This window comes from Dama dama, chromosome X (genome assembly GCF_033118175.1).
Source record: "Dama dama isolate Ldn47 chromosome X, ASM3311817v1, whole genome shotgun sequence".
Taxonomy (NCBI): domain Eukaryota; kingdom Metazoa; phylum Chordata; class Mammalia; order Artiodactyla; family Cervidae; genus Dama; species Dama dama.
The window spans coordinates 29,920,435-29,932,842 of record NC_083714.1 but is presented as its reverse complement, the minus strand read 5'-3'; positions in this window follow the sequence as shown (position 1 = coordinate 29,932,842).

Below are 12,408 nucleotides of genomic sequence, written 5' to 3'. Positions count from 1 at the left end.
ACCCACAGCAAACATTATCCTCAATGGTGAAAAATTGAAAGCATTTCCCCTAAAGTCAAGAACAAGACAAGGGTGCCCACTCTCACCACTACTATTCAACATAGTTTTGGTCACAATAATCAGAGCAAAAAAAGAACTAAAAGGAATCAAAATTGGAAAAGAAGAAGTAAAACTCTCACTGTTTGCAGATGACATGATCCTCTGCATAGAAAACTCTAAAGACTCCACCCGAAAATTACTAGAGCTAATCAATGAACATAGTAAAGTTGCAGGACATAAAATCAACACACAGAAATCCCTTGCATTCCTATACACTAACAGTGAGAAAACAGAAAGAGAAACTAAGGAAACAATTCCATTCACCATTGCAATGCAAAGAATAAAATATTTAGGAATATATCTACCTAAAGAAACTAAAGACCTATATATAGAAAACTATAAAACACTGGTGAAAGAAATCAAAGAGGACACAAATAGATGGAGAAATATACCTTGTTCATGGATCAGAAGAATCAATATAGTGAAAATGAGTATACAACGCAAAGCAATCTATAGATCCAATGCAATCCCTATCAGGCTACCAATAGTATTTTTCAGAGAACTAGAACAAATAATTTCACAATTTGTATGGAAATACAAAAAACCTTGAATAGCCAAAGAAATCTTGAGAAAGAAGAATGGAGCTGGAGGAATCAACCTGCCTGACTTCAGGCTCTACTACAAAGCCACAGTCATCAAGACAGTATGGTATTGGCACAAACACAGAAACATAGATCAATGGAACAGAATAGAAAGCCCAGAGATAAATCCACACACCCATGGACACCTTATCTTTGACAAAGGAGGCAAGAATATACAATGGAGAAAAGACAATCTCTTTAACAAGTGGTGCTGGGAAAACTGGTCAACCACTTGTAAAAGAATGAAACTAGAACACTTCTAACACCATATACAAAAATAAACTCAAAATGGATTAAAGATCTAAATGTAAGAACAGAAACTATAAAACTCCTAGAGGAAAACATAGGCAAAATACTCTCCGACATAAATCACAGCAGGATCCTCCATGACCCACCTCCCAGAATATTGGAAATAAAAGCAAAAATAAACAAATGGGACCTAATTAAACTTAAAAGCTTTTGCACAACAAAGAAACTATAAGCAAGGTGAAAAGAGCCTTCAGAATGGGAGAAAATAATAGCAAATGAAGCAACAGACAAACAATCTCAAAAATATACAAGCAACTCCTGCAGCTCAATTCCAGAAAAATAAAAGACCCAATCAAAAAGTGGGCCAAAGAACTAAACAGACATTTCTCCAAAGAAGACATGCAGATGACTACCAAACACATGAAAAGATGCTCAACATCACTCATTATCAGAGATATGCAAATAAAAACCACGATGAGGTACCATTTCACACCAGTCAGAATGGCTGCCATCCAAGAGTTTACAAGCAATAAATGCTGGAGAGGGTGTGGAGAAAGGGGAAACCTCTTACACTGTTGGTGGGAATGCAAACTAGTACAGCCACTATGGAGAACAGTGTGGTGATGCCTTAAAATAGAACTGCCATATGACCCAGCAATCCCATTGCTGGGCATATACACACCGAGAAAACCAGAATTGAAAGACACACGTGTACCCCAATGTTCATCACAGCAATGTTTATAATAGCCAGGACATGGAAGTAACCTAGATGCCCATCAGCAGACGAATGGATAAGAAAGCTGTTATACATATACACAATGGAATATTACTCAGCCATTAAAAAGAATACATTTGAATCAGTTCTAATGAGGTGGATGAAACTGGAGCCTATTATACAGAGTGAAGTAAGCCAGAAAGATAAAGACCAATATAGTATACTAATGCATATATATGGAATTCAGAAAGATGGTAATGATAACCGTATATGTGAGACAGCAAAAGAGACACAGATATATAGAACAGTCTTTTGGACTCTGTGGAAGAGGGTGAGGGTGGGATGATATGGGAGAATGGCATTGAAACATGTAAATTATCATATGTGATATTTCCACTTTCGATGCATGATACAGGGTGCTTGGGGCTGGTGCACTGGGATGACCCAGAGGGATGAGATGGGGCGGGAGGTGGGAGAGGGGGTTCAGGATGGGGAACACATGTACACCCATGGAGATTCATGTCAATATGTGGCAAAATCAACACAATATTGTAAAGTAAATAAATAAAACTGAAAAAAATATTTCAGCCATTTAGGTCTAGTCACTTTCTCCCTCTCTGTTCCCTTTCCTGATTTGTTTTCCCTTTGAGAACAAATAAGAAATTTAATGCAGTTGACCAAACCAAGTTGGCCTGAGAAATGAGAGGAAGAATGGAATTGGGAGAGGTTGGGGGGAAATGGCATCATAGCCAGAAAAAGTACAGATAAGAAAAGGAAAATCTCTTCTCAGTCATTAAGGAGGAGGGCTCAATGTAGCAACTTAGAATCCCTAGTCTTTACCTTGACATTAGTATCAGGAAGTGTGCTATAGCTCAGGAGTCCTGTACTTTTATATATAAATTCATAATACTTTTGTGCTCAAGGCTCTGGTCCATATTTAAATCCCTAACATGAATCAAGGATGTAGCATCCAGAGTTAGCTGGAAATTTTTCAGAAAAACAGAAGCTCAAGCCTTTTAAAGATTTGGTAGTTATAGGCCCTATATGTAGTTATCATCTATGTAATTTTTCATTTCAAAAGGAAATTTAGGAAATAGATGATCTCTTCTTTTGAGAGATAGTTGTATTTTTAAAATTACCAAGAGCAAAGAACCTACTTGGGTTTTGGAGCTTTAATTCCAGGTCCATTTATTAACTGAATGACCTTGGACAAAGCATTTGCCTTTCTGCACCTACATTTTCTCATTTGTCAAAGGAGAATCTATTTTACAGTAATCAGTGGGCATGATACTTCTGTTTGAACTAAAAAAAAATCAGAAGATAAGAAGGATGGTATATGAGAGACGGACACATTTCTGAGATCCTCAAATATTCCACATATATGGTCATTCACTGTGCTTGCTCTGGCAGCACTCATATGAAAAAAAAAAAAAAAATGGACTACTAGAGGGGAGGTTGAATGAACTGGAAATGCAGGAAGAGAACCCAGATGTTATTATACCATAGGCAGAGAGGTTCTTAAAAATTCTTTCACAATAATCCACAGCAGTTGACTGAGGACTTGGTGTGGCAAGTGTACTATACATAGTGTTCTGCAGAGTGGCACTGGAATAAATTCTTTTAGGGGTTGTGGTCCTAACAAACTTTTTAAATGATAATGGAAGCAAACAGTAATCCAAATAATAAAAAAACTAAATACAAATAATAGAAAACAGTAAATAGATTAAAGAATATGTAATTATTCTGGGAAGGAATAATAGCTCAAATTTGTTGAGTACATGCTATAGGCTAGGCACTGAGCTATACTGTTATCTTCCCAATCTCTTATATGTTTCTAAACAAGCCTTTTCAAGGATTCGACTGACAGCAGTGGATCTAAGCCGTCTCTTCCTTTTTGTGTAGGTCCTTTAAAGGAAGCCCTTTCCTTTGTTATCTTATACAAGTCTAGGTACCAAGTACATGAGCAATAAATAAAGATTGAATTGGATTATCAGGGACCTTACCAAATACAAATCTCATATACAAGAGAAGAGAGAAGACAGTAAAAGCATCAGAGACGGTCCTAAAGTAGAAGTAAGAAAGCACACAAGAGACTCTGCCTACATGGGTAAAGAATGCAATATTGCAGGTGGATGAAAGGAAGGTTTTACAAATGTAAGGATTTTACATTGCAGCTGCACTTTTCTTCAAAATGTTAAAAAGCAGCATAACAACTCTAGACACAATGACTTTAAAACACATCACAGTTGAAGAATAAGATGGGAGAGACTTGAAGGAGGGGCTCTCAACTGGAGGGTTTTGGATATTAAGACTCGCTTTGAAAGAAGACCAAACTTAGATAAGAAGCTGTAGATTTTCATCATATTAATGCAGCCTATGTTTTAACCATATAAAAAGTATTACGGTAGGTTCCTATCAATAATGAATATGTGTCTAGAAATGCTGATCATCTGTTTTTATGTATTTCATTTTCCTATATGATCTTTGGAAATGTTAAAAATGACGGTTTCAATCACTGTATTTTCCTCCCGTATACTCTCTAGAAAAGGGGCTATTTAAATGCAAAATAGTATCAGCAGCATTTTCCTAAACATTTTAAGGGGCAAAATAAGGATTTAGAAAATAGCATAGTGACCACAGGCTAAATAAATTATAGAAAATAAATCACTCATGAGAATAAATTTCAAGTTGGAAGGATTTTAAGAAGGAACTAAGAAACAACATTGTGTGAACTCTAATGTGTCATGGCGTGCATTGAACACCTTACAAATATTATCTCATATAATCCTTATACTAACTCCACAATGTAGGTAATATTCCATCCTCAGTTAATTCTATAATCTTACCCAAGATTATAGAATTATTTAGTGACCAGAGTATACTATGTCTACTACATTTGCTGCTGAAACTACAAAAGTAGTTTTGTTGAAATGGATACAGGAGTGCTACATTAATCTCAAAAGAATGCCAGAGTTTCCTCACTCCAGGCTGTTTTTTATACCATCCCTTCCCACAGGCTATATGCAAAGAGTACTCAAATTATCACACATAAGAGACCCTAACTCCCCTCTATATAAAGTTTTAATCAGAGATGGCTTATAGTTAGTACTTTTTTATTGGAGTAATGTCATTCTTAGGAAGAGTAGTGAGAAATTTTCATTGATAGAGGTGTCACACATCTACTTAGGCCAACAAGAGTAGAGAAATTTTTATGGGAGGCACAATAGAAAGATTTCTCAAAAGGGCATTTCTGAAGCTAAAAGTTCAGTGCTTACTTTTGCAGCTAAAATTATTTAGGAGCTTTCTATATCACTGGTATTCAACTAGCATAAAATCTCACTTTAGTGAGTAAAGCATTAAAAACCTGCTGGATTATTTCTGGAAGAGTTTATATTAATAAAAGGTGGCTAGGTTCTTCATATCAATCATATAGTTACTTTAAGACTGGGATGAGTTGATGTTGAGGCTCAAATATAAATCCCTCTTGAAGTCATCATATTTCTTTTTTATGTAGTTCTTATTTTTTTTATAAATAATACATGACCATGCCTTAAAAAGTCAAAATAAGAAAAACAGCAGTCTACCTCCCCATCCCATCTCCACCCTCAAGTACCATCCCCCAGACTAATAGCTTTCAGCTCTTTTAGATATTTCTTTTGACACTTATCTTGCTATTTCTGAATAGCATGTTAATACTTGCAGTTTTTAATTTTTAGTTTTAGATATTATCTCTTGGCTTAGTTGGGATTTGAAGAATTCTTTAAGCTTCATCTTAAGCATCACTTTTCACTTGTTTGAAGCTTTAATGAGATATAATTCTTAGATTGAAAATTATTTTTGTTTTGGATTTTGAAAATATTTCTCCAATATCATCCACTATCCAGTGTTCCTATTGAGAAAATGTATTCTTGTTTCATAGCCTCTGTATGTTACTTTGTTTTCTATTTGTTTTATTTCCTTTAGCAAAGCTTCCAGGATCTTCTCAACACCTCAGTTCTCTGAAATTTCCCAGTAAGGTGAGTTTGTCTATGTTTCCTTTCATTTATTATATTTTGTTGGCACCTTCATTCTGGAAACTCCTGTCCTTCGTTTATGGGAAATTCTATTTCATTGTTTTATTAATAACTTCCTGCCCCGTGATTACTTTTCAGGCTTTTGTGGCAATTCTATTATGAAGTAGGACCTCCAGAACTGATCTGGTTTTTCATCTTTTCTGTTGTTTCCAAAGCCTGACATTTTACCTGCTTTCTGTGCAGTTTCATCAACTTCTTCCAACCATTCATTGATATTTTTCATTGTTCTGTTCATGATGGTGGTGATGATGATGATGTTCTGTTTTGCTCCCTGTATTATCTCTGTTTCCTCTAAACTCCCTTTTTTGTTTGTTTGTTTTGGTCTATTTCTCATTTTAGAAGTTTTCATTTTAGGAGTTTTAATATTTAGAAATGAGGCCCTGTACAACTGATTGCAGTGTGTTTATGTGTATTATCTTTCCTCAGTCAACCTACCAAGGCAAAATCCACCCTCCAATCCCTTTCTTGGGATTTTAATGTTGGTTGTCAGGGCTCTAGAAATTGACAGACACAGAAAGAGCTGAGAGCATTCCATCACTCAAGATGTAGATTCCAAGATAATATCCTGGCTTAAATTGTGGCATTCTCATTTTTAGTGATCCACAGGTCTAGAATCCCCTTGTTTCAATCCTCCCCATTTTATGTTGGAATGGGGGTAGATCTGGAAGTCTTAGTGCCCTTTACACAGATCATCAAATATTCTGATTCTCTCTCTCTCTCTTTTTTTTTTTTTTTTGAACCATGTCCACATCCAAACCTTCAGAACTACCTAGAGATTATAATTTCTGACCCTTCCTAGGTTCTGAAAACAAATGTACTTGTTTCATTGCTCTCCTCTATCACATTCCTTCACTCCTCTCAGAGACTTAGGTTTCAGCTTTCTAACTTCTATTGTATCTGTTACTACTCCTCAAGGTTATTTGCAATTCTCCTTTATTGCTTTTGTTCTCTTTTTTCCTTCAGTATTATGATTTTTATTTAATTTTTATTATTTTAAAACATAATCTGCCATGGTTAACCATATGTCACCATCTTTATTCTCTCTTTTTGTAGAGCAAGTATTTTGTCACTCAGTTTGTATTTGTTTTAAAGAATAAATGTAAATCTTAGAAAACTTAAAAATATTGAAGCAAATCCACTTCTATCAGATTTTTAATGTGCTTTATGTTTTATCTAAATTAAAAGGATCTATATCCCTGTAAATAGGCTTACTGGGTCGCTCAGTGGTAAAGAATGTGCCTGCCAGTGCAGGAGACACGGGTTCGATTCCTGGGTCAGGAAGATCCCATGAAGAAGGGAATGGTTATCCACTACAGTGTTTTTACCTGGAGAATCCCGTGGACAGAGGAGCCTAGTGGGATACAGTCCATGAAGTTGCAAAGAGTCAGACATAACTTAGCAACTAAACAACAACAACAATATCTCTCTAATGTCATCAATGGGTGCATTTTCTCTTCACAATCCCAACAAGACTACCAGAGAAAGTATTGCTGGCTCATCTGATGTGCTTGTAGAACATGCAAGAAACAGGTACTATACAGAGCATGATATGTTCTGTTTTTAACATGCTTCACAGTTGTAGAGTAAGATTGGAGGTGCTTGCTGGAGGGACTCTGACCTAGAGGGTTTTGTATACTAAGACTCAGTTTGAAATCTCGCTATGGTAATTTACATCTTACCTCGGCCAGAGGAACTTAAGAATCACCCTGCACTGGCATTTATTGCAAATACATTTTCTGTATGAAGGATTTCAAAGCTCTCTTCTAGAAATATAGGTGCATACACAACTGGCCATGAAGGCTCCTATTTGTGTCAATAGGTAAATCCTTTGCTTCCAAGACCTCTAGTCTGTGCTGTGCTGTGCTTAGTTGCTCAGTCGTTCCTGACTCTTTGTGACTCCATGGACTGTAGCCCACCAGCTATTCTGTCCATGGGGATTCTCCAGGCGAGAATACTGGAGTGGGTTGCCATGCCCTCCTCCAGGGGATCTTCCCAAACCAGGAATAGAAGTCATGTCTCCCACATTGCAGGTGGATTCCTTAAGGTCTGAGCCACCAGGGAAGCCCAAGAATACTGGAGTGGGTTGCCATGCCCTCCTCCAGGGGATCTTCCCAAACCAGGAATAGAAGTCATGTCTCCCACATTGCAGGTGGATTCCTTAAGGTCTGAGCCACCAGGGAAGCCCAAGAATACTGGAGTGGGTAGCCTATCCTTTCTCCAAGGGATCTTCCCAACCAAGAAATCAAGCCAGGGTCTCCTGCATTGCAGGTGAATTCTTAACCAGCTGAGCTACCAGGGAAGCCTGACCTTTACTCTGTGTGCTGTGCTTAGTCACTCAGTTGTGTCTGACTCTTTGTGACCACATGGGCTATAGCCTGCCAGGCCCCTCTGTCCATGGAGATTCTTTAGGAAAGAATACTGGAGTGGGTTGCAGACCCCTCCGTCAGGGGATCTTCCCAACCCAGGGATGGAACCCAGGTCTCCTGCATTGCAGGCAGATTCTTTACCATCTGAGCCACCAGTGAAGCCTGACCTTTAGTCTATACCTCAGCAAAAACTATCTGGGCACTATATTTTCATGTTAAATCACAAACGTGGACCATTCCTTAAACCTGTTTGTGCTGCCTGTATTTGCATGAGATATCTTTGTTCAGAACTCTTACCTATGCCATTTCTTAAAAAAAGGATGTTTGGAATAAAACTACATTTCTAGTTTTTTTAGTTTATCCTGTCAGAAGCCTTTAATATACACAACCAGGGAGGAAATCATGGATACATTTGGCATTGTTGTTGAGAAGATTGTACATTCAGAACCAAATTCTTCTGGCAGGAAATACTTACCTCCCACTTGCAGTGGAGAGATTCTGTTATACAGCTATCTGAATAAAGAAATCACAAGGATATTAATAAAAGAGAGTTTAGTGTAGCATAAGCAGGGAAGCAATGTGGAGGCACTTTTCAGAACAGAAAACTTCATACCTGAGACTATTCTTTTTGGTACAGAAAGGAGAATGCTGCAGGAAGATGTTAAAAATATATCTTCTATAATAAGTTTTTTAAGTACTCCATATATCTTAAAGTTTAATAGCACAAATGAATGAGAATGTATTGAGAAACTCATCAACTATTGAAAAGACGTTTAAAAAATTTAGTATAAGACTATTTCTATTTGTTAATGAACAAATAAAAGGATTAGGAATATTGAACCTAATTTTTTATTTATTGCCTATTTTTTAATTTATTTGCCTATTTATTTTTTTATTTATTTATTTGCCTATTTATGCCTCTGGCTCCACCCCTGCCTGTGAACATATTTGGCTTAAAATGAAGGGACAGATGAACAGATGAATCCCTTTATGAAAATCAACTCTAGGCCAGAGAAAGCTTTGGTTAGAATAAATACTGACATCTGCAGATGGAGTGAACTGCAGGGCAATGTTTAATATATCTCAGCTTTTCTTGTTTAACATTTATTGAGATTCAGCAATGTGCTGGCGGCTGTTCTGAGTGTGAGCACAACAGGGTTTCTCTCTTCAAGAATGGAGCAAAAAAATATTTCCTGGTTAGTTAAGGAGAACTTTGATATTAACATAATTTGCATGCCTTTTCCTGCTGAATTCAGGAAGCCCAGATTTATAAGATCAAATGAAGTTAACAAGTAGATGAGCATCCACTGCATTCTTACTGCGATGGTGGAATACAAGGGAAAAAATAGTCTTACTAAGGAAACAGTAAGAGATTGATGTAGTTAATAAAATGAAAGATGGTGTATCAGAGATTAAATAAGGCAAGTATTAAAGGAGGGCAAAGAAGGGAGAAGTAACTGTGAACTGGAATATGCAAGAGAGAAGAGTTAGGATGGAAATGAAAATAGACTGGCTTTCGAATATTCAGGGCACTGTGGACCCACACCTCTGCTGGAGACTCCTGGACACTCACAGGCAAGTCTGGCTCAGTCTTTTATGGGGATACTCTTCCTTTCTCATGGCTCCTGGTGCACATGAGGTTTTGTTTGTGCCCTCCAAGAGTCTGTTTCCCCAGTCCTGTGGAAGTTTTGTAATCAAATCCCACTGGCCTCCAAAGTCAAATTCCCTGGGGGTTCTCAGTCCCTTTGCTGGATCCCCAGGTTGGGAAATCTGTTGTGGGTCCTAGGACTTTCTTAACAGAGAGAGAATTTATAATTGTTCTGCAGTTTGTGGGTCGTCTGTTAGGTGTCTGTGTGGTGGGGCTAATGGTGACCTCCTACAAGAGGGCCTATCCCACACACTGCATGATCCAGACCTGGTGCAGCCAGAGCCGCTGTCCCCACAGCAGGTCACTGCTGACCCGTGCCTCCACAGGAGACAAAATGCTCAAAGGCAGGTCTGGCTCAGTCTTTGTGGGGTCTCTGGGTCCTGATGCACACATGGTTTTGTTTGAGCCCTCTGAGCATCTCTGGTGGGTATGGGGTTTGATTCTAAATGTGATTTTGCCCCTCCTACCATCTTATTGGGGATTCTCCTTTGCCCTTGGATGTGGGGTATCTTTTTTTGGTGGGATCCAACGTTTTCCTGTTGATGGTTGTTCAGCAGTGAGTTGCAATTTGGAGTTCTCTCAGGAGATGATTGCACATCCTTTTACTCTGCCATCTTGTTAGGTCAGGAGCATTGAATACAACAGTGCCAGCAGAAGTCCTTTTGAAGGAGGTCACCATTACCATCATTACCCCTACCATAGTTTTGCCTCAGGCCTAACAACAGGGAGGGAACACAACCCTGCTGATCATCAGAAAATTGGATTAAAGATTTACTGAGCATGGCCATGCCCATCAGAACAAGACCCAGTTTCCCCCACAGTCAGTCTTTCCCTTCAAGAAGTTCCCATAAGCTTCCTATCCTTATCCATCACAGGATAGACAGAATGAAAACCACAGTCACAGAAAACTAACCAAACTGATCATGGACTGCAGCCTTGTGTAACTCAATGAAACTATGAGGCATGTCATGTAGGGCCATCCAAGACAGACAGGTCATAGTGGAGAGTTCTGACAAAATGTGGTCCACTGGAGAAGGGAACAGCAAACCACTTCAGTATTCTTGCCTTGAGAACCCCATGAACAGTATAAAAAGGCAAAAAGATACAACACTGAAAGATGACCTCCCAGGTTGGTAGGGGCCCAATTTGCTACTGGAGAAGAGTAGAGAAATAACTCCAGAAAGAATGAAGAGATGGAGCCAAAGCAAAAACAACACCCAATTTTGGATGTGACTGGTGATGGAAGTAAAGTCTGATACTGTAAAGAACAATACTACATAGGAACCTGGTATGTTATGCCCATGATTCAAGGTAAATTGGAAGTAGTCAAACAGGAAATGGCAAGAGTGAACATCGATATTTTAGGAGTCAGTGAACTAAAATGGAGTTGAATGGGTGAATTTAATTCAGATGATCATTATATCTACTACTGTGGGCAAAAATCCCTTAGAAGAAATGGAGTAACCCTCATAGTCAACAAAAGAATCTGAAATGCAGTACTTGGGTGCAGTCTCAAAAATGACAGAATGATCTCTGTTCATTTCCAAGGCAAACAATTCAATATCACAGTAATCCAAATCTATGCCCCAACCAATAATGCTGAAGAAGCTGAAGTTGAACGGTTCTATGAAGACCTACAAGACCTTCTAGAACTAACACGAAAAAAAGATGTCCTTTTCATCATAGGGGACTGGAATGAAAAGGTAGGAAGTCAAGAGATACTGGGAGTAACAGTCAAATTTGGCCCTGGAGTACGGAATGAAGCAGGGCAAAGGCTAAAAGAGCTTTTCCAAGAGAACACATTGGTCATAGCAAGCACCCTGTTCTAACAACACAAGAGATGACTACACATGGGCATCACCAGATGGTCAATAATGAAAATCAAATTGATTATATTCTTTGCAGCTGAAGATGGAGAAGCTCTATACAATCAGCAAAAAACAAGACTGGGAGCTGACTGTGGCTCAGATCATGAACTACTTATTGCAAAATTCAGACTTAAATTGAAGAAAGTAGGGAAAACCATTAACCATTCAGGTATGACCTAAATAAATCCCTTAGAATTATACAATGGAAGTGACAAATAGATTCCAGGGATTGGATCTGAGAGATAGAGTGCCTGAAGAACCATGGACAGAGGTTTGTGACATTGTACAAGAGGCAGTGATCAAGACCCTCCTCAAGAAAAAGAAATGCAAAAAGGCAAAATGGTTGTCTAATGAGATCTTACAAACAGCTGAGAAAAGAAGAGAAGCTAAAGGCAAAAAAGAAAGGAAAGATATACCTGTGTTCGGAGTTTGAAAGAATAGCAAGGAGAAATAAGAATGCTTTCCTAAGTGATCACTGCAAAGAAACAGAGGAAACAATAGAATGGGAAAGATTAGAGATCTCTTCAAGAAAACTAGAAATACTAAGGGAATGTTTCATGCAAAAAGGGTCACAATAAAGGACAGAAATGGTATGGACCTAACAGAAGCAGCAGATATTAAGAAGAGCTGGCGAGAATATGCAGAACTTTACAAAAAATGTTAATGACCCAGATAACCATGGTGGTATGACCACTCATGTAAAGTCAGACATCCTGCAGTGCAAAGTCAAGTGGGCCTTAGGAAGCATCATTATAAACAAAGCTAGTGGAGGTGATAGAATTCCAGTTGAGCTATTTCAAATCCTAAAA